A 23,237-nucleotide genomic window follows, 5' to 3' on the forward strand; every position below is an offset into this window, starting at 1 on the left:
TTGCAGGTCAAGCGATAACATGTGCTCATATTCCCATTTAGAAAAATGCTTTAATGTGTTTATGAAGGCCTACTTTATACACATGTAGCAACTTGGAAGAACATTACAACGGGCACAGAACAGTATTTCCCCTCAGCTTTCTTCACGTGTCCCTGACATATGTAGTTCCCCAACTACTTACCCAGACAAGCAAATATAAACACAAGCAGTCAGCAGAAATACGCAGGCTGCGAGATGGTATCAGCTGACTCAGACTTTGTAACCTTAGTTGGCAACACCTGCTCAGATCTCAAACTTGCTGCCCACATTCATAAGGAAACTCCTGCCTCATAGTCAGTGACAACATCTACTACAAGCTGTAAGCTTTTAAAAATGCATGACAGTTTCTCTTACTTTGACAGTCATAAATGATGCCATGTGTTAATAAAGCTTATTTATAGCAGCCAGCCCTCACTTTGAGATTTGTCTCATAAAAACACGAGGTATAATAGAGGCATAATCATGTACTCATTGACCATATTGTTATATAAGTATCTCCTGAGAAATAAAAATGGATCGCACCAGAAATTCTAAGCTGTACATTATTGTTGTAATATATGCTATTCATCCAAAAGGGGTGTAATGGTAAACGTTAGCAATGTTCAGTGTCACAGGGTTCAGGATAGCTCTTGTTCCAGAGGATAAAGGTCATGGAGTTCAGGTCAATTTGACCCAAAGTCAGATCAAGCAGGGTGCCTGCCACAGAGATGCCGTTCACTTCCCAGAACAGATAACAGTGTTGCTTGACAGTTTTCAAAGTGTGACTATGAAAGTCTTTCAGTATATCGAATCAGCCCTGAACCTTCTTTACTGCTTATTGCCCAACAGATTATTTCAAGTGGTGGAAGTCGAAGAACACAAAATCTATACGCAAACAACCTGTTCATTTATCTAACTTTGATTTGATCAAGGACATTTAGTGAATAGCATGCAATACAGCAAACAGTTGGAGCATGGCAAACATTTTTTACAATTAGCCAAGACCTAAACTCAAACATATTGAACCAATTTAAAAAAAAACACTTGAATGAAATACATACACTTTTCACACATGCATAAAAACGACTAAAAAATGCATTTTCTACTCGAGCTGCATGTGTGCACGCAAACAGCCACATTTTTAAGACTGACATGTTCCAGCCCCCCCCCCCCCAAAAAAAAGGTGTGAATGCTGCAGGTGGTGTTCAGGAATATTTGCCTCCAATCAGACCTTGCATTGATATGAAGGCAAAAAATGTCAGCATAGCGTCGGACACTCTTGCTTCATCCACCATCTCGAATATGCTGTAAATATGAGACTGACTCGCAGCATGTGTACATCATGGCTTGCCTTCTGAGACTCCCTCGAGTCTGACAGAGAAAATCCCCTGCTGTGAGGGACATGTGTAAAAGGGCCTTTGTGAAAAGGGCCATTCGAGACCTTTATGTGATATTATCGGGACCCATCAAACTACTCTTTTGTTTCTGGCAACAACAAAAAAAAATTACATTTACAGTCCTTCAACTTCACATCATCTCCAACCCATGAACAGTGAGTCTATCTTTACTCCATTACTGGCTGCAGTTATGACAGATGCGTTTTGCTGTGTCAAGTTTGATGGCCTGAAACAACATCAATTTTGCATGTTGCTGAGAATGACTTCACTCTTGACCCACATGCACACACACGCACGCACACAAACACACACACACACACACACTAGTCCTCTATAAGTAAGTGTAAATGGTATCCAGGAAGGGCCTCCCAAAAGGGTTACACTACCTCCGTGCTCTTTCCTCCCCCCCGCCCCCAACCTTTCAGCAGTTGTGCACAGCTTGAGGTAGCGTGTCCTGTCAGGCTGCAGATGAACTCAGAGATCCACTCCAGGTAGCCACGCTAGAGGTGGTGTGGGGGCAGATTTCTAGCAGATCTAATGGCATGCTGTGTGGTGTTGAACCAAGCTGACAGAGCACAACTAAAAGGGGGAGAAAAGCAAATGTTCCCGTCTTAAGATGGTCTGTTTTAGGGCTAACCGATGATGAGACGTTTGATGAGGAGGTGAGGAGCTTTGCTTTGTTAGGACGTTTTAATATACATAACAATTTTTTTTATTTATTTGGAGTTACATTTTTGTGACGTTTATGGGTCAGGCCATCAGAGGGAAAGAAAGGAAAGGAAAGAGGTAACTTCAACATCTGGTTAGTCAAGTCCACTCATTTCAAACTCAGTGTTTCCCCAAACTCTTTCATTAATGAACCCGTGGGTGTCGGCTTCCTGATACTAGTCTTTTGTTGGTTCTGTTTAAATGTAGTTTTTTTCTTACTTCCTATTTGGCCAGCTGTATTGCAGCTACGTTTCAACCGTGAATCATTTTCTTGATTTTAAATGTTAGAATCAAAAAGGCTATGTGACGTATGCAGGCGTGTCACTTGTGTCTTTGAATTTGTGTTTTATTTTTAATGTGTCTTTCTCTGTTCCCTGCTTGTGGACAACAGATGGAAACTAGATCTTCTGCTATAATCTGGCATCTTTTACAGCTGGGTTACAGATATTCAATAATATGCACTGTCCCTAACAAATAAATTTAAAAAAAACATTTAACAAATGACCATGTATGGTAGGTAAATACTGCATTTCTGTAGACAGTAAATATGTAGACTTTACTTTGTTTAAATTAACAGTGGAATCCCTCTGCACTCTGCACTGTACCCTCGGAACTCCTTGAGAATCACAACACTAGTAGAGCGTTAGACCATCAAACAGCAGACACTATTTGTTCCATAATGTTAATGATTGGAAAAGCACCTGATACTCTATATGAGGCTTACCGAGATCTGACATCTGGGAAGTTTAAAAGTTCCCAAAAGGGCTATTAATATTATGGAATGTAGAAATTGTTTTGGTCTGATGCTGCTGCCTTGTAATTTCCCATTAGGTCAACCTTCGTACTCTACCACAGGTATTTTCCCTGGGCAAACCCCTGCTATGGGTGTGTGCACTAGCATAAGCCAAGCTGCACCAAGTGTGTGTTTTTGTGTATTGTGTGTCCATGCAAATACATATCTGCTACGAATGGCTGCATATTGTAGAAGTCGCTGATGGGCCTGTCAGTTTGGTGTGAAGATGATATGGAAATATGGACATGGACACATTACTTTCTCAAAAGACTGCTGTGGTTTGTGCATGAGTGCTTGACATCATGAATTTGAGAACATGGTTGTATTGACACGTGTGAAACCGAAATCACATGAAGTCATTTTAAACTCAAATTACCGCCCCTTGTTTTGGCAGTTGAAAGGCGATGGCGTTTTCAGAAAAGCAGACCTGGCTGGGCCACAATGAAACCTCACATCAACCTCATTTATCTGTCATAGATCAGCACGTGTCCCTGCCAAACATTCCATCTCTAATGAGTACATTAGAACAAGCCTGAGAAGCAGCAGAAAATAAATCATGCATAAACACGAAAATGGCAAAAAATAATACACAAGAACATACAGTCGACTCGTGGATACATGCAAAAACCAAAATCTGCTGCACATACATTTCAGTTGACAACAATCAAATACAGCCAAAAACGTGTGAAAGAGCTGGCCAAGCCAATATATTATAGCAAATAAGTGTTGGAATAAACTTAATGTAGTGAACAAAAAAATGAGAACTCCCTCAGTAAAATAAGGTGCACTAAGAGGGCATTTATTTTAAAAAAAGAAGGACATAATTTAAATATTTATTTTTCAGTGTAGTAGAATGCACAGGAATTCAATTAGGTTTGTTCACCCACATTTGTCTTGCACTTTATTTTTGTCACTATAGTCAAAGCAGGAGTAATGCCACCAACTTGGAACATGTCTTTTTAAGTTATGGCTCCAATTTAGTTGCATCTACTCAGACAACAAAACACTTAATCATGTTACTTTTAAGGCAAACATGGTGGTACCGGACCACTTCGAATACTTTGTGAAAAAGACAGTGTTATTAAAGATTCTTACAATATTTGGTTAAAGTAAAGACATGCTTACTAGAGGTACTGATGCTGTAATTGCTGATGTACTCATGGAGCCCAGGAGGGAACATCCTGACTCACTAGGTCTTATCTTAGTCAACACTGTTTTAGCACACCTCCCTGACTGTCAAAGCCAAAAGTCCCTGTTCAATGTCATGAGCTTACTACGCCACTAATGGAAGGGCCAGAAATAATAGCCAGTCAGTGAGGCAGCCAGTGACTCGGTCAGCCAAAGAAGCTTCCAGATAGCTAGTCAGCTAACTAGCATGCAGCCAAGCCTCCAGTCAAGTGTCCAGCCCGATGAGTCTGATCTGCGACCATCGAATGAGCCAGTATGAAAAGACAAAGCAGCCAAGACGCAAATACCGGCCAGCCAGCTAGACAGAGAGACGGAGAAAGCCGATCCAGCAACGCTGTCAGCTCAGTTCAAACCACATCAGAACTCTGCCGGAAAGGAAATACTTTCAGGCTGATGTAAACTATCGACTAAGGTTTGCTTTTACACGCTTGTCTCAACCTGTTCTTCAGTGACTATCCATCTGACCATATAGTGACCCAAGGCCATTAAATCTAACACAGAGAGAGTGGTCAGATACATTGGGTTATGAGTTAAAACTTGCATTGGACAAGCTGGAATTTGGAACTAGCCAAGCCCAGAACCATCAATGAAACGGGCTATTTAAGGAGGCATTTATGGGCTGAGTCTCGACTTCCTATGAAGTAAACAGTAGTAATGGACAGCATGCTTGTGCCAAGAAAAACGCTAGTGAAGGGTGGGTTTTGGTATTCCAGGAATTGTTTCTATCACTGGCCTTTTTCCTGTTATTGAATTCCTCTTTTTCAATGCATATCCCCCAGGCACATTAAACAGTTGATACCAACACACACACCTTAGAGCTGAGGCTGGAAGGAGTAATGCCAAAAGGGAGGCAGTCATACAAGGGAAAAGGTAAGTTTATAAAAAAAATATTTTTCCTGAAGTAATCTTAAGATCCAAGTTTTGCCAATGCAATTCAAGATTTAAAAACCACAGACAAATCTAAGTAAGTGATAATTTGAAGACGGAAAACAATAATGCTTTGCGAGTAGAACATAAAAACTTCATGATAGTTAGTACATTTTTAGCAGTCTATGTTTTTCCACCAATTACATTTTTAGATGCATATGGCAGTCTGTATGGCCGATATTCAAGTCTGATCTTTTTATCTATAATGAGATAGACTACATCTCGTATGAAAGTGATAAATTGCTTTTGTTTGTTTGTGCTAATCTTAACTGGGGAAGCGCAAGACTAGCCGACTAAACCATCAAACGACTACTAAACCAGACATACTAGTCAGCTGAACATTATTATTCAAAGTCTTATATGTTGACCCACATTTCCAGTCAAATAATGTCTCCATCCACAAGCTGGGGCTGTAGACTAGCCACGGCTAATAGGCCTTCCTTTCCTGATGTAAACAAGCACGGTGATCGGATATCATCTCGTTGGAGCAGCGCCGCCTGCTGCTATTTTGATCGAGAACATTGACAATAAAATGTATGTAGGCTGTGTCAGGTTAAATTGGCAGGTTAACCTGAGCAATGTGTAACCACATAGACATGTTAGCAATGCTAATGTTAACCAAAGGTTTTCTTACATTAAGAGCAGCATACATTAAGCAACATGCTAACTAGTCGCTGGAACGTCCCCAATGTTAACACAGACTATACATGTGAATCTTAAGCTAATGTCCAGGTAATAGAGATAATTATGCCTGTGTTTAGAAACTTGTACATGACCCTAATTCCTAGTTTCATCTTTCATCTTTCTTCCTCATCACTATCTATCTGGCTGTGTCCCAGGTTGTCAGCTTATCCCTGTCCCAGGCCTGGAGCTCTTTAGGGAAGAGAGGAGTCTGCAGGAGCTGTCTGACTGCCAGTCAGTGTCAACTCCCCACTGTAATCCTTTACTGCCTCTGATAAGGATAAGGCAGAGAAGACTGGGGGTAGCAGGAAAGAAGAGAGCAGAAAGATGCAAAAGCAAACCTGTGTTTGAAATATTTCATTAGAAGAAGTGTCTTGGAGAGAAAAAGTAAATAACAATTTAAGACTCCAGATTAGGATCATTCCTAAATTAAGTTATTTGGCTTTGTCAGTGAGTGAGCCATAGTTAAAAGAGCAAAGAGCTGCTGTCGTACAATATAACACTATTAAAAGGGAATAAGGTATTTTTAATCCATGGCGCTATTTACATATTTTGGGGTCTGAAAGCTGCCAAACGCTTTGCAATGGCAGAAACTTGATCCTTGTGGGAACCTGCATGAGATTAGAGTCTGTCCACTATAATTCCTGTCCTTGCAACTGAGCAGCTCAAATAGTTATTCTTAATGTTGAGCAACATTATGTAAAGGATCTGTGTTAGTACATGGCTGAAACATTTCTATTATGCTGTCAAAAGCCAACAAAAGAAAATGTAGACAGCCATTGTAGCCCATTTTGCTGCGATCAGCTGAGGTTATCAACTGCAGCATTTTTGAAACTTTTTTTTCAAATAAATTCCCAAATGACACCCAAAAAAGATGTGCAAGAAGACAGCCCATGTTTAAAAATATTGCAAACCACATTTAAACCTTGATAAAATAACCACATTTGGATGTCCTTAACAGACTGAGCTTTTATCAGTCGGCCCTCCAAAGGCCAATACTTAAAACCATTTCCTCTCACATCTCACCCAGGCTTTGCTTGGAGTACGATCAAATATGAATCAAGGCAGATGGATCAAAGAAGCAGCACACTGTATTAACTATTGCATGATTTCTTACACGCAAGAAGCAGCAGGAACTCTCTTCTTTAGAGAGAGTTGATGAAATAGCTCTCATCATTTTAACACATTTAATCAGTTGCTTGACGCAGGAACTCAAATTTGCAGCCTAAAAGCTTGTCCAATAAGAGAACTCATGTTGTCAATTAGACACCCAGAGGTTCAGTCTTGTTTAGACTTTCAAAGAAACCTGTGCAGGAACTGTATGTCAGCTGTATACAAAGCCAACAGAGCCACAGTTGACCTAAGTCCCAAGGCCAGCTTCCCTTTTTCACATGGCTATTGAACCATGCAGTGGCTTATCGACCAGAAGTGCAACACACGTTTGTGAGGTGGCTTTAGTCCTCTCTCTCCTTCTCTCTCTTTCTCTCTCTCTCTCTCTCTCTCTCTCTCTCTCTCTCTCTCTCTCTCTCTCTCTCTCTCTCTCTCTCTGAAGATCGGTACTGATTGGAATGCTCCCTCAAAATTAAGCAAAAAAGAGGGTCAAAGGCTGTAAAATATATATATTTTCTTAAGTTTTTACCATAGAAAAAAAAAATCTGATACAGATATATCATCTCCATTTGTCTTAGAGCTATGTTCAATCTGTAGAAATAGATAGATCTTAACCTCTCAAATGTAGTTATCCAAGACCTGTGTAAAAGATATACAGTATAACGTAGAGATAGTCAAACAACTGGAAAGTAACGGCCATGTACGTGCGTCACCGCATGACACAACTGCTTGTTGTAATCCATACTGTATAACCAGTCTGCTGATGACAGCCTGAAAGAGAACTGCTAGTGTAATACAACCACACTCTAATGAAATGCTGTTTGACTATAGTAAATAAAACCTAGTAATATCTGTGCATACCTGTGATGGAATTAATACAGATGTAAATATTGGCCGTTATTATGGGCTGCTTTATTTTCGACCTGCAGGCAACAGTAACTCCTTTGCTGTAGTTAACACAAGCTATACAAAAAAACATACCTAGACATAGACACAGACTAAAACATGCATGGCAATTTGGCTTTTAACTTACACATCATAGAAATACGATTTCAGTGCTTTAACATGTGCACTTACAGCACAAGGAGAAAGCAGCTGAGACTCACAACACACGATCGTATCATCAGCCCTGTTAGCGCACGTCGTTTTGATAATACCAAAGCAGAGGAGACGAGCAGGACAAAAATGAAATATGTGACAGTGAACAACAGCTAGGAGAGAGGACAAAATGATTGAGGTAGACCCAGCGGAGTTGCGCGCTTATTTGCAACTTGTCGACAAAGTATAGCTGCCAAACCTGTGGACAGCTCTCACCACAGTGTCATGCAAAAAAACGTGGCGTTTCATTTTGAGTTGGAGAGAATGCCCTCATACATACTCTGCAGTGCTAGTGAGCACAACACCGCAGTTAAAAAAAAATCTACAAATTTGCCAATAAGCTATTATCTGTTCACGAGGTAAAGTCTGAGAGTACTTGGCTCCTCGCACTTGGAAATGAGTGACAATGCCAATCCGTCATGCACTCACACCCACTCAAGATATGGATCTACAATACTGTCAAAGTGGTAAACACTACAACAGAGCCACAAATATTTTGATTGAACTATTCATTTCAAAAAAGACTAATGGGACGTCAACAAGTGCATTAGTGAAATTCAATGATTCACAAGACCATAATAAACGGAACTCATTGACCCATATTTTGCCAATGGCGTGTTTCCACTCTTTACAGACAAAGTGTAGATTGAAGTGCCGCCCATTTAATCTCTGTTGAATTAATTGAATTGCTCTTGCTGTCCCCCTCATACAGCAGTCTAGGAAGACTGTGCTATAAGCAATAAAAGCGCCCAGGATCACACGCGGTGGAATGTTCTTTCAGACGAAATACAAAACACTCTCATTGATCCCCAGTTAAAGCACTATTCTGTGTGTAACTGTGTGCTTTCTCTCTTGTGTGCATGCACGTGCACTCGGGGCATTCATGAATAGAGGAGGATGAAAGGAAAAAGCTGAAAAGGTCTGAGCGCTGCATGGTTCAACGAGACAGTTCAATCTCTTGATCTTCCCTCACTCCCACCCACCACTCTTTTTAAAAAATCATTTTTCTCTCGTTCTCTGTTTTTGTCCCGCTTCGATGCAGTACTACCTACATTGCTGCTTCTGTGAAGCTCTTGTATGTGTTTGTTTGTAAAGGAAGACTGGAAAAGACTTTGACAACAGTCTGGTGTGATAATATGATGTTTATAATGTGGGTAGTGGGTTATGATTGGAGATAATATCAGATCATTCTATGCATGTTGACGTCATTTGAACGAGTGTCTGTTTGTTATGGCTTGATAAAAGCAACTTGAACTGTGTGCATGTGAGGTTTGCAGTCAGGGCAACTAAAATGTTACCTGAAGAAAACTTTGGCTGTAAATAAGAGCTGATAGTTCCTTCTTAAAGAGCAATATTTGATTTCCTTTACATACAGGTGGGTGCATTTGCCCTAACACCAACTCAATCATGTTGCAGCTTTTCTTGGGGACCAGCATCTGTTTGTTTAACCTGCGCTCCGTGAGGACACTTTGATTTGGCAGAAGACATTGACTGCGAACAGAAATACCGCATGAAAGTTAGGCATAAATGTGGACCCCATACATCTCAGGATATAAAAGTAAATGTTATATTGGGGTGAGAAAGGTGGGTATAATTGGCTTGTTTATGGTAGCTCGCTACTTAACTGTCGTCTGCATTTTTGTCAACCGTGGAAAAGCTTTTCTTTTGAGCAAGTACTGTTGTTCCAATAATGTCTCTACAACTATAAACAGAAACACAAAAGCACCTGTTCCTGCAGTAGACCGATGAAATCTACACTTTCTGATCATTCACTCTGTACTTGCAGGTTGGAGCAAAAAGCCATATCTGTCACATATTCATTCAGTTGTGAAACCTCAGCCCAATTACTACCTGGAAGTCTCTCACTCTTAACCACACAGACACACAAACCCACACACATACACACTCCCTTATGTAATTTTCCTTTTTTTGCCTTACACAGGCAGCAATTCCCCGAGACAAAGAATAGACTCTAGCATGATCTAACGTGTGCGTGTTCATGTGTGTGTTAAGTGTGTGGCTGGCTGTTCACATATGGCTCTGACAAATGAGCCAAGCTCAGTTAAATAGCTTGTGATTAGGACACATTGGCTTCTAATTGCCTCTCATTACCATTTGAAAGTGAGTGGCGGCTGGAATCAAAGGCTATGGTGGCAGTAGTAAGTGTGTTCAAAGTGTGTGTGTTTTAGAGCGCACATGTGTTTGTGTAGTTACTGGGTGGAACTGTACGCCTGATTAACAATGGCATGACCGCACAATGGAGCTCCATACAGTCTGTTGTAGCCTATCACAGAGCCGTCACTTTCACAATCATAACCACAAAAAAGTATTTAGTTTAAATTTTAAAAAAAAGTGAAGCTTGATCCAAAAAAAAAAAAAAAAAAAAAACTGAACCTGCTACTCATCAGATTAAGCCATTCCTGCTACCAACTACAACTACTCCCTCTACTGTTTTCTATATGAAGTTTTATGTTAATGTATTTTTTCCCTTTTAACTCCTTGGTATGCCTAAGACAACTTCACATTTGATGTATACAAACTCAGCACCTACTTTATCCTGACCCCCTACCTAAATCCCTGCAGTCTACCTTATACAAGCATGGTAGCTTTACGTGACACTTTTTCTATAAACACCTTCATGCACTCACCACCCCTCACAATTTTCAGGCGTTACCCGTCCCCTCCTTTTTGAAAGACCCGGTGCCAGTTCCATCTTTTTTTTTTCATCTACCTGTACAGTGTAAGAGCACCAAACTTGTCTTTATTAAGTGCTTTCATCCTCTTTATACCATCTCCCTTTGACTAGTGCAATGAAGAAATGAAGACTAACAGTTTCCCTGCATTCAGATCAATATATAAGAACTCCAGTATTCCACAGGGATTCAATCTGGGTCCTCTTACCTTTAATATACTTTGACACCAATGCATTTTCTGTTAAGGGGTTAATGCTCTGCTTTAAACTTCTTTCTAACCCATTGGATCTTTCTATTCTCCAACCTGCTGTAGTTAGGCCAAAGTCTCGACTGGTTAAGCGTACTATTACTGTTAAGCTAATAAAGCGAAACCAAACAACCAAGTCATTACCCTAAGCAAATACAACCTCAAAGTTTGTACTTTTTTCTTTCACAGAGAACAGCACTTCAAGAAACTAAAAAAATAAATTCAAAAGCATTAGTTCCCAACCTGGCGGGCCTAGGGGGCTTTTAAGGAAAAAAGGTAGGGAACCACTTGTCTACAGCACAATGTGCACTGAGCACAAACAAGAGAATGGGGTAAAATTTGAACGAATTAAGGAGATGATAGAAAAATGTTGAACAGTTTGGGTATTAAATGTCTAAAATTTTGTGTATTTCACCTATTCTTTATCTCTGGGTCAGGCATATTAGCCTACTATGAATGGGTTTCAAGTGGGTGGCCATGGGTCGAGTGTAAGTATAGATTAGAATGAGATAAAGTCAGCCCTCTTCAGGATGGTTCATTCATTGCTTAAGGGAATGCAGCTCAACATACTTAAGTACATGCGGCAAACAACAAGAGACATAATCAACAAGTAAATCTAGCTGAGTTTTTCCTCACATCATTTCATAGATGACATTTTAAATTTAAAAAAAAAAGTTACACTAAATTACAAGATTGCATGTGTAGCTGGTGGGAACAAGTGCAGCTTGTCATCTTTTGGCAGTTCTATTCCCTTCCACTTTGTGTCATTTGAGTGCCATTTTAAATTCATAATGTTGGTGAAAGCATAGGCTACCACTTGGGACGCATAGCCTACCATGAGAGTGCAAACTCCGAGGTGTAAACAGAGTAAAAATAGCCTGCTATCACAGGCTTCCCTACAGTCCCGTTATATAATGGTCCAAGCTCGGATGAATGACATCACGGGTAGCAATCACAAACCCTATGTCCTTTACAACCAGCTGGCAATGTAAAACACAGTGTAGTAACATAATACGTAACAATGACTGAGTGTAAAACGATGAGAACATGCAAATCGTTAGAAATAGGTTTTGACAAACACCGGACACATGTAGTGGACTGTGGTTAGTTGGTCTTCCTCTCTTTTTCGAGTCATGAAAACACTTCCGCGATGGTGTAACGTAGATAAAAAATGAAACGCTCGCGTTTGACAGTCAATGTCAGCAAGAAAAGAGTTCAAAAGAAGGCGAATATGACCCAAAGCAACATTATCAAGCATCGCACATTAGTGAAAAGAGCTTAGAAACAGTCTGCAAAAGAGCAAATGTTGGAGTCGAGGTCGAGTGGCGCAGTTAGTGGAAGTACAGCGGCTGCCCGACACCAGCCCGCCCGGCGGACGCGCTCCTGGCTCGGTCACAATTCAGCCAAACCTCCGCTCCCTTTCGCCCAACTTAAACTCTACTTTGCAAATACGTTCCGAAATGACAAGTATATACAGACAAACCACGGATTCCCCCGCACTGTTTGGCCACTTAATAAATAGGTCAGAGGGCGAGGTAAACATTTTCCAAGGCTTTGAAGTAAACCAGAGCTTCAGCGCCACCCTACCCAGTTCATCCTGCCATTTTCCCCCCACAGCTCCAAAAGACAAAAGTGGCATGGTGAAAGCAATGACAGGTTGGAGAAACGGGTACTGAATATGCATTTGTGTGTGACTTACTGTTGGGTGTAACGGGCTGCTGAGTTTGTGTCTCTCCTTGTTGCCAGGGCTCCCCTGCTCTGCTCCGGCAGGCGCTGACGGTGGAAAGCGTCTCCCCTCCTAATGATGTTTGCAGCGCACAGCTAATAGCTCTCTCTGCCCCCACCTCCAGAGAGAGAGAGAGAGCGAGAGAGAGAGAGAGCGAGAGAGAGAGAGAGATAGAGAGAGAGAGAGAGAGAGAGAGAGAGAGTTAAAAATGGAGCAGTTTTTTAAGATACTCGCGCAGAAATATGTGGGCTCAAGGCACACTGAACCACATAGCAAGTTCACTGACAGTGATAGGGGCGTGAGAATGCACAGTCAAGTGTAGGATTCAGAGCATAGTCAGCATTCTTTAGACTAAAGTCTGGAGTCAGGTAAGTCTTTATGTCTGAAACTTTTGTAAATAGAAAGGAAACATGTGCATTAAAAAAAGACTCATTGGTAATTAATATTGTGTCAAACCTGGAATCATAAACAACATGTAAGTAGCACAGTACAGCAGCAGTGTTGGTGAATATTTCAGCTGCTTCAGTTGGATTGTGTACTTTTTATTGTACATCTGTGTACCCTGCTTGATTATTATATTTCCATCTTCCAGTGCAGGTATACATTTCAGAGGTACATTTTATGTAGCTTACTCTTATTGCAGATGTGGTTGATCTTTTTCAGACCTAAATCATACAGCCCATTTTTTAAATGTGATGTATCATATATTCAGCAAAACCCTGTTATAAAGAATATTAGAAAAAGCTCCTCAGTGACAAAATAAAAATGTTGTATGTTAATGTGGCTGTTTTGATAATCCCATTATGAACAAAGACAGGGGCCATTATGTTGTATAAGAAATACTCAAACTTGAAATATTATTAGTTTGTGTGATTTTTTTGTAATTGAAGGCTTTTTTAAATTCCCCACTTACTACTCCTACTCAAGAATGAACTTTGAATATTCCACAATAGTAATCCTATACAGAGGGAGGACTCCTCCTGCACATAGATGTATATGTCATAACAACAAAATGATGGGAAACAGGTGTGTAAAAATGATGGCTTACCTTAGAAAAGTAAAAAAAAATATATATATATATTATCGCTATCATTTATAATATACAATGTCAAATACAAGTATTGTACAATGTGCAATCAAAAATACATAATATAATTAGGACTGTGACAAAAAAAAGCTGTCAGTGAAGTTATTCAATCAAATGAATAAAATGTAATTGACAATGTGTTTTTGGTTTTTTTTAGAATCGTGGCCGTTATGTATCTATGAGTTCAGCCCTACAGTAGATATAACATGCATGTTTATTGCCCATTATTATTGCCCTGACCTCTCTCAGAAAGCTGCTGTCAACAGGCCAGAAGTTCATGGCAGGCATTTGACGTAGAGAGCTTGAGATCTTCAGCTCAGCTGAAGGCAATGACTGCTAGTCAGCTGACAATGACAAGGTGAAACATCTCAGCTGCTGAAAGAAAATGTGGACACACACACACACACTCAACCCTGAACATTTACTCAATGTACAGGAACACGTATTAAAGAAAGGAGTCCAATCATGGTGATGTCACGTTGTTGCTTATTCATTTTGAGCTGGTAAATAGAATGTCTCACTCTGTTGCTAATATGAACCTTTTAAAAGCCTAAAATGTACAAACCCCAAACTAGCCAAAAAGCATTAAAATCAACTGTTAAAGACCCCAGTGTACTCATCACCTGCAGTTACAAGTTGCTTTGATGTGGCTCTTGTAGTTGTTGTTGGGGGGGGGGTTTTACCTTCAACTTGACCTCTGTGACCTTTCCCAGATTTCCAATATGGCAGCCATAATCTTTCGTCACCGGACAGTGAAATCCGACACTGACCATGAGCTGTAGAGTGCACGAGGCTGCAGAGTGACAGACGATCTGGGATGAATCCCATTCCCTGCCAGTCACTCAATAAGTGGCCTATTGTCTGCCAATCTATTGTGCCCGTGTCACATGTATGCCAAACAAAGAGTCAGCGAGGTAGCCAGGCCTGTGTGCCAGGAGGCTAATGTTACATTCATGGCCTGGTTACATAGAAATAGTAAACTAGAGTAAAAGAATAAAGAGTATAATCTAGTAAGTGGTTTGTCTAAAAAAACATGATATTAATTGCAAGAAAACTTACCGATAAACATTTAGCTATATATTAAAATAAAAATCACAAAGCAGTTAAACTGCCAGTCCTGTCCAAAGTGCTGGAGAGGTTTGTCTCTGAACAATTGCTACACTACTTGGAAAAATTCTCAGTCTCAATTTAGGTGTTCTAAATATGGCTGAATGGGTCATATCACTGGTTAAAAAATGTGATATTTATTATTATTTTATAAACAATTACATGTCAGCTTTAAAACTGTTGTATAAAAGCGATATCACATAGGCTGAAAACCAGTAGGTTACAGCAGTGATTTTGTTTTGCTCTGTTTTGTGAATCCTAATCACAGCCGTGCTGACATGAAGCGCGAAAGCTCGCCCTCTCTCAGTTGATGCCTTGTAGTATGATTATAGGGACGTTTATTGTCTAGCTTTCTTAGAAAAGCATGCATAATTTGAATACACACAAGCATGTACTCGCTCCATTCTTCACTCTCTCCCTCTTTTGTCTCTGCATGTGCCTACAGGTACTGTCCTCCTCAAGCTTACAGCGAGATGATGTAGGACTCTACTTATGGAAAACTCAGCACTTGTAAAGGACTGGAGGAAATGACTTGTCCGTTTGACAAAGCCTCAATTTGAATGGCTTGCACCATTCAGAGTATTATAGGAATACATAGTTGTGTTTATGTACGTGAGTGTGTTTAATGCAGGGCCTGAGCGTGCTTTAACAATGATAAAGCACTGCTCCCAAAGGAGGAGCAGATTTTTCAAGGCTTGGTTTACTCCCCGGAGATACCTGTAATCTTTGTAAGAGGTGTGAACGGTATACACACTCAGCGAAAATAAAGTGCTCCGGGTGTGGCCTGTAAAAGGTAGAGCCCTGAGAAATGGAAGCTGTCTGTTTAAACCTGCATACCTGTATGGCTATTTTCTGAGATTATATGACTCCTATTTTAAATGTCAAAGCTATCGCGTATAACCTTAGGATGTAGGAAACAGGATGTATCGAGAGAAAAGTGCTGGTGTCAAACTTTTTTTCATTTTTTAACCCTTGCTGTCTGTAACTTTACCCACCAAGACATTAAACAAAATTATACACATCCACTTAACAGACAAGTATACACAAACAAGGGATTTGACACTTGACCTTACTTATGAATAATTAACACACTGAACTCAACACATGCACTAACTAAATGAATAATTAATAATCAGCTGGCTTTAGAAGCTAAAGGGGATTTTAGAGATTTTAATGGTCATGGACATTTCTGCTTTATTTGACAGGAGAGTAGCCCAGTGTCTGAAGTGCATAGCACTTAACCTAGTACACTTATCTATTGAGTGTCCTGGCTCTTCAGGCATTAAATGTCTATTGTTTTATTCATTTTGATATGAATCTTAACATTCTGTCGTCATCCTGGACAGGAAAAAGAGTAGGCCACTGGATGGGGATGTCATTGCTTTACATTACCTGCAAAATACAGTGAATACTCTCCACAAGCAATCATCCTGTATGCTTTGAAAGCAGCTGTCACTTCAGATTCCAAGGCTACACTGGTCTGTGTACAGGGGATGTTGTGTTTCTGCTCACTGCTCCCCCTTTTGCTCAAATGTGGAAGTGGTGATAAGTTTGAGGCCACATACATGAGACAGCATCATAGCCAACCAACATTATGCAAAGTGAAAGGGAAGGGAAAAGGGGAAAAGTGTAACTTTACAAGCTACTTTACTTGTACATTCAGTTAGAATATTAAATGGGTGAAGTAGATGAATAACACCTTTTCCCAAGTGTTATTGTTTGGCATAAAGTTACAGCCCAGTCTAATACAATCCACAAGCCCTTCATAAACTCAACCATGTGTTTTCATCATATATACACATTTTGGCTAACTTTTTGTAACCCTTTATCCATGAATTTAAATTGTGTACCATTTGCCATTTTTTTTAATTAGTCTAAATTGACTAGCTAGGCCTATATTTCGTAACTTCCTACTCTGTTACCTCATTTTTAAATAGCTATATTTGAAGCATCATACAGACCTTCAAGCTAGTACATAGTGGGCCGACTTACTAATTTAACTGCTTCACAAATTATGTGTCTTAATTGTTCTAACCATTATCTGCCACTGTTAGCTCCTTTAAACCTCCGATCTGCTTTGACTTTTACTGAGCCAGCCACTCGGATGATTTATCAACTAGGCTTCTCATTGTTCTGTTAAATGCTTACTTGCTTACTTTCATTTTAAACAAGTAGTTGTTTGTCTATAGCGATCTATTTTCTTGAAACAAGTTCAGTTTAGATACGCTTTTAACTTTATATTACCAATGAACTCATTAAGTTATCAAAACAAACAATCTGTCTTCAAGTTTTGCTGCTCAGTTTAGCTAATTATAGATGAGTGTCTGCTAGCTTGCTAGTTTTCATGTTCAACATTCTTTTACATTTTTTGTTGGGTTGTTCTACTCAACCATAAAAGACATTAACGCTAAGCAACAGTTCCCCTTGGGTATTTACTCTAAGCTCTTCTTAAGAAACACAGATCATTCTAAATGCAAACAAGCAAACATTTCTGCATGCATGCATTTGCTGCATAATCTTTTGCTGGATGAACCTAAATTTTGGAGCCAACTCTTATTTTTCCCTCATTTTTTTTTCATACCGTAAATTGATTGAAAGTTTGATTTAGCACCCAAAACGTTCAATGTTAATTGAAGTGTAAAGACAAAAAAAAACTCAAATCCAGCTTCTGCAGTCACAAGCTCACTAGTATACCATCATTTTCACACAACCTCTATACCTCTATAACAACCAAATTACACAGGCTTAAAGTTGCCCTTGCAAGTGTAATCCTGCAGTGAATGCCTGCTATCCGCTAACCTGTTCTCACACACCTTCCCTATTTTGCGAAAAGAGAGAGAGAATGAAGCACGGAGGATTAGGATGCAAAGAGAGTTCTCTAATCTGTGTATTAACAGCAACCAATTGAATCAGGCTGTCTTGGCCAGGAAGATTTTGGGAATTAATCTGGATTGCCTTAATGTGACCAGGGTAATATTTAATTGGAATAAAGAAAACTGTAGTTAGGCTGGTAAGTCAAAAGAGTACACAGACTGAAGTTTGTGTTTTTCAAACATATTTTAATGTGTTTTATTATCATACTTTTATGGCTTGCACATACCTGACATACCTTTGCTTTTAACAAATAAATGAAGAAAGGTGGAAAAGAAGGCACACAAAGAAAATTGTGTGTGAGTGTGTGTGTGTGTGTGTGTGTGTGTGTGTGTGTGTGTGTGTGTGTGTGTGTGTGTGTGTGTGTGTGTGTGTGTGTGTGTGTGTGTGTGTGTGCTTATAACAGTAGCCAAGCTCTCTCTGTCTGAAAAAATAATTGGCACTTTGTTCTGGACCTAGATATTATTATTAGCTTGCTTCCTTTGTGGATGAGACTGCAATAATTCAGGGACGCGTCATGTTTTTCTACTTATTATACAGCTTTTAAACTGTTTTTCTAACCCTTGTACTCCCCTTTTGACATCTTAGTTGTAACATTTACTTCAACCATCATTTTTGTATTAATTCACTCTGCATAAAATGCAATGTCTTTGTTCGACCCTTTGTTCAATCCCTCAAAACAACAAACCATCCCCCATGTATCACGAATGAGGATGGTTCCTCACTCATCTTTCATGTTTAATAAGGGAAGGAAAAAAGAGTGTTATGCTTGTGCCACTCTCCTCCTTGTAACCAGTTACTTTAATTATTGACCAGGCAAAGGAGGCTCACCATCACACTTTTGTACACACATAATCACCCAAGTGTACACACACACACATCCATACAAACGCTGGTGAGTGATATCAGCTCTGGTTTTCTCAGTGCACAGTCGCCAACTTGGGGGTCAGTGAGGAGTCAGCTGGATTATAGATGAGCTGGAAAGAGGCAGCAGACAAATCTATAGCACTCGCCTTACACCCTCCCTGTCTGACTTGGTGCCTGATTCTCCTTTCAGAGTGTGACAGTGTGACTGTGTTAGAGGAACAGAGAGAGAAACTGTCAGTTTGAGGTGCCCCTTTCTTCAACAGCTAGGGGGAGGGGAGAACGACAGGGACAAAGATTAAGAGGAAATATTGGATATGTACAGTAGAGAATAATCCTCTAAAATATTGTGAAGTTTGCTTAAAGTAAATTTTAAACTAAATGTTCCTAATTTTTTTAAACTTTATACAAAAGCATTAAAGGATGAGATGGACTGGATGTTCAAGGATTACTATTGTTTTGATGTTAACGGAAAAGGAAGCAACACCAAAATGTATAGCTCATTTATAGTTCATGCCATGAATTGGAAGTGAAAAATGAACATAATTGTAAGAAATGTTTGGAATGAAAGGGGTCATTTTGTATCTTTGAAACAGACAGCAGTATTCTTTGTCGCTACCTGCAATGAAAAAGGTGTCAAATGATTTCAAAATGTTTTTATGAAATCATAAAATGTATTGGCTACCTCAACTTACAATTCAGTATATTCAGTATATTCAGTATATATATATATATATATATATATATATATATGTGTGTGTGTGTGTGTGTGTGTGTGTGTGTGTGTGTGTATAAATTGTTTTTTCTTATAGCAAGGTAATTGTTAAAAAATGTGGTAAAATTGGCAACAGAATAACTGGAAAGAAAGCAATCATTGTTTAGAGTCATGTATTCCTGCAAAAGTTATTAGAGGACAGGTGTAGCTGGGGACAGCCGACTGTGGTGCAAATGACCTGTCTCACCACATGCATTGATTACAATGCGTCTTAGCTATTGATCATGCTGCTTCTGTTGCTTCCCCCTCTGACCGCCATCACTTGCCCCTTCCACTGTGTTCCACCTCTGTGTGTAAAGCCGGTCCTGCCAAATTGTTTTCTCGATACTCCATGTGTTTTTGCTATTACAAGACTTCAGATTAACCCGATCATGCATGAATTTAGTTCACATTTCATGCAGTTTCATGTTGTATTGATAGCTCTTGCTGAGAGTTAGACAATACGTTTGATACCATTCTTGGTTAAGAAGGCCATTAGCTTTAGCTTTGCATAAAGACAAGACACAGGGGGTCAAAGGTCGCTTGGCAATGTAATAGCTGGGCAGGTTCGATAATAAAATCCGTAATAAAAAGACAGTGAGCATAGATCCCACAATATCAACCTATTTCCAGGTTTATACACTCAAGGCCCCGCTTTTAAAGTAAAAAAAAAAAACTGTTGGTTTTATTGAACAATAAGTCTTGACACTGTCGTGGTTGTAGAAATACAAACACCCGCGGATATTGTAAAAGAAACCACTCATCTGTTAAGTCTTCCTCGACCTACTCCTCTGCATTCATACTTATCTGGCTGCTATGCTCTTCAAGTGCTCTTGGGCAAGAACATCCAGCACTCCAGATCGTCTAGACACTCCAATCCAAAAGCCTTTTAAAAACTTGTATCAATCGATCAATTTGCTGTCTCATCAACACTTCTCTAAGCTTGGCCACAAGAGGACTGATAACGTTGTGCTCGCACAAACCAAGGCACCACCATCAATTAATCGTTATCTCTCTGCATGAGAAGTCTTTGTCATGAATAGAGAAGAGCTCTGTCTATGAGGGAGAGTCTTTGTGTAAGGTTGCTGAGTGTGTTAGCTCTGTTTGTTTATCGTCGATGACTGTAAGCTTGAATGTTTACATATGCTTATGTGTGCTTAAGTGTTATCTGTATATGGGGAAGTGTGGATTTATGTCTTACTGTAATTGTGGGAAAATCTTTTCGCTTACGTTTGGTGTGGTTATCTTTTGTCAGGTTTGAAAATGATCTAATTGCTGTTGTGCAAAATTGAAGATAAAATGATGGCACACACTATCTAAAAAAACTGTGCCTATATTTTGTGTTATGGTGATTATTTGAAAAGATTTACCATGTATGTCCATATGCTGACATTTGAGACTTGTGTAACTCTGAACTAGACTTGGAACCAGACAACATAATTCATTATTTTTTTGTCTATCTTTTCTTCCAGGATCTATCTGGCTTTATTCAGGTGGCGTACATCGCAACAGTTCATCTTTCTGGCATATTTAAGACAGTTTTTCATAAACAATCAAGATGGCTTCCAGTAATGCTGCAAAGCTCTACATGCTGTGAATGGTTGTAGCGCCCTGAGGTTATTTTTATTCTGTGTTAAATAATGTGGTTTTTACACCAGTATCAAACAAAACTGACAGTAATGTTTAAATGTTTTAAGCCTAGAACGCTACCAGTGGTTGTTTCATCCAAAAACATTTTCCAATGACCTCCTGAAGGACCTTAGCTTATGATTGCCTTCAAATGTGATAGCAAAGTAAAATAGCAGGGAAGTCATTCTGAGGACAGTAGTCATGCAATAGTTAACCAACAAAGAGGATGTCCTCAAATGGGAATGATGATACACACATGACGTTTGTGGATCAGTACTGAATGATGTCCTGGAGATAATGAATAAAAGCTTCCAGAAAATTCAAGGATTTTTATTACTGCTTAGGCTACTCGTGTTCAGACAGTTCTTTTCTGTCTGCTTTTTTTTTTTCTTTCCAAACAACCTTCAGTCTCTATTTTAAGACCGCTTCATCTTCATCTTTCTTAGTTCTCAGGATTTTCAATTATGCAGTCTCTTTTAAGTTCACTAGCTGGAACTGCACAGCACTGTTGAGGCCTGACTGTGCATCATTAGCTTCTTTTCAGTATCAACATTTGATCTAAGGCTGAAAGTACAAAATATGGGGCATGTTGTCTCCAACAAATGCCTCAGCAACTTGATACAAGCGTACACTCACTGGCTTTCCAAATAGCCTGCGTGTTAAAGTCATGTATTATGGTTTTCCTCCTGTGCATGTGAGCCTGTGTGTGTGTGTGTGTGTGTGTGTTTGAGTGTGCTGGGGCATGCTTCATGACTCATTTACAGTGGAAAAGAAAGGGTTTTCCAAATGCTATAAATATCTTTGGCAGTGTACTCCAAACTCGGCTGAATTATTGCATGCACACGACTGGGACAGAGATATAATCCACCACACACAGTTATTCTCGACATCCTCCATATAAACAAGGTGATTATGATGAATGATGTACCAAGCTATGGAAAGTTAAGACTATTCTCTGTGTGGCTAAAATGATTTTAAAATGAATACAGCAGATAACAAATATATCCTAACGAAATACCATATTGTTAAGTGATGACTTTTTAAAAAAAAATAGAATGAACTCAAACTCCCTCTTGGTTCTTTTTTTTCTGAGCTCTGTGTTCACAATGCGAGGACAGCACTTCCTTCAGCTTGTGTATGTGTCACTCAACCATCTTTCATACACGTTTTTCATTCGAACATTAACCCCTTCCTGTCTCGTTGTTAGCCTTGCCTCCCTATTGGTTAAGAGAGACAGCCATCAACTCGGGCCTACAGTCTAATCCTGAACGTCCCCTTTGGCATAAATAAAATTATGAACTTTTCAAATATGGCTAAAATTATTGGTGGGGTTTTTTTTCCTGTTTTGATCTTCAATATTTATAATATTTGATAAAATGTATGTTCTGTACACTGCTTAAAAAACATTTTTGATGTCCCAACAAGTTCAACGGAATGATAGGAGAACAACTCTGTAATCTGCAGTAATGTAGCTGTGCGTATGCTATGTCTTCTCGTGTCTCTGTGTTTGTAAGTGTGCTTACAGTGAATACTATTAATAGCAAACCTCAAAGTAGCTGACCCTGCACTGACACGTGTTGTCAGTCAGCAGACCAGATTATGACTCATCAGATTGTTACCCTGCCATCTGAGATTGGATTGCTCACACCCCTTGGACACACACATGTGCACAAACACACACCCTTTAGATACTTTATATTACTTGTATAGAATAGAGATGCTTAAGATAAAGCTTAAAACATTTTTATGATCAGCTAATCTCCAGCTTTTCATGTTGTGTGATGGTTAACCGAATGCTTGTTTGTGTTCTGATCAGCTCCATACAGCTGCTGTGACTTTAAAACTGTTAAAAGTTTGAAACAGTTTTTTCAGTATCGTGCTTTTTCCTTGTATTGCCGCTTGTATTCATGTACTTTACAAAAGAATAAAACAAAACGATCCAAAGATATGAGATGCAAAGATTGTGTAGTCAAATGATGTACTAACAACAGCTAAACGTATGAATCTGTGTGCACAACACTGACTACACATCGGGGCTAAAGTGTGCATACACAGGCAGGCAGCTTCTCTAAGATTATTTTGGATCTGTGAATCTATGAGCCTCCTGGCATACAGTACATACCTCCCGCAGAGGGAACCAGGTGGTAGGTCTTTGGAGGCCTCCACAGACGAGGCCCTAATCCTGGGTCACTGACGGCTGTCTGAGCCTGAAACTTCTGTGTCAAGAACGTAACCTGCTGCTGTGCCTTACCCTGTAGAGTCTATTGAGGGTTTAATTAAATGCACAACTCATAACTGCATGTTCAGTACATTGACATTAATCTCAGACTCTCACACAC

This window comes from Symphodus melops (genome assembly GCF_947650265.1).
Source record: "Symphodus melops genome assembly, chromosome: 18".
Lineage (NCBI taxonomy): Eukaryota > Metazoa > Chordata > Actinopteri > Labriformes > Labridae > Symphodus > Symphodus melops.